Source organism: Pyxicephalus adspersus, chromosome 1 (genome assembly GCF_032062135.1).
Source record: "Pyxicephalus adspersus chromosome 1, UCB_Pads_2.0, whole genome shotgun sequence".
Lineage (NCBI taxonomy): Eukaryota > Metazoa > Chordata > Amphibia > Anura > Pyxicephalidae > Pyxicephalus > Pyxicephalus adspersus.
The window spans coordinates 149,512,720-149,513,861 of NC_092858.1; positions in this window are offsets into that span (position 1 = coordinate 149,512,720).

Sequence of the window (1,142 nt, forward strand, 5' to 3'; positions counted from 1 at the left end):
ATCCACAAATAATGTACACACGCTAGATACGATCATTGAACGATGCAGGAAATGCTGTGTACAGAAGAAAGTGTATCAAAAAACAATCCACAATCACCAAATGACTGTACACACAATAGATTACGAACGATCGTCCCCCAATCAGATCCGCTGGGATGGTCATTTGTTTCCAGCGAGATTCCTCGTTCGTTGGCGTCCTTGTGCACGTTTTTTGTTAACAATTATCAAATGATCTGTTGTGGATCGTTTGTTTCCAACGACAAATATTGCACGTGTGTACGCAGCCTTAGGTTGTGAAGTGTACAACAATAGCCCCTGATGGAATCATACTTCAGATCTCCCACCCCTGCTCCCTTCCCCTTTACTGCATTTTATTTGGGATCTCTGAGGTATAACATATAAAAATTAATGGGTATTTGTAATATATATAATTATTTTTCATTACTGTAAAACAGATTATTTATGTTTTTCTTTTATCTGTCTGAATTTCATATTTAAAAATTCAATCAGTTTTCTCATTAAAGTGTAATGTCACTGGACAGCAAAGGAAATAAAATCTCCCCAGCAGACAGCAATGAAAACCTGACGGTGCTTGTAATCCACCCAAATCCAAAAAAAAGATTTGTCTGGAGTTTGACATTAATCAGTAAGGTATGTAGGTTAGCCGTCTAAACAGAACACACCTGTCATGCCAGGAATGTATGTCAATTGATAATTTCTCCATGTACAGCTATGGGAGGATTCAGGTCTATAGCAGTGTTCCTCAATCAGGGTTCCTCCAGAGGTTAGTAGGGCTTCCCTGATCAATGAGCGGTTTGTGTCTCTCAGGTCAGAATAATAAATACCAATGATCTGTTTGGCTATTTGTGTCACTATCTGTATTAGTCTGACATTTGTAACCCCTATTTAATGTACAGCGCTGCGTACTATGTTGGCCCTATATAAATCCTGTTTATTATTAATAATAATAATATTAATAATCTGTAGGGGTGATATGTAAAGGAATGCTTCCCACTGACCACCACACTGATATACTGTGATCTGTGGATATAGTATGTTTTTAGCAGGGATTCCCTAATGACCTGAAAGTTCTTCCGTCTCCTAAAACTCTCTCTACTTCCCACCATTCCATATCTCCCCTC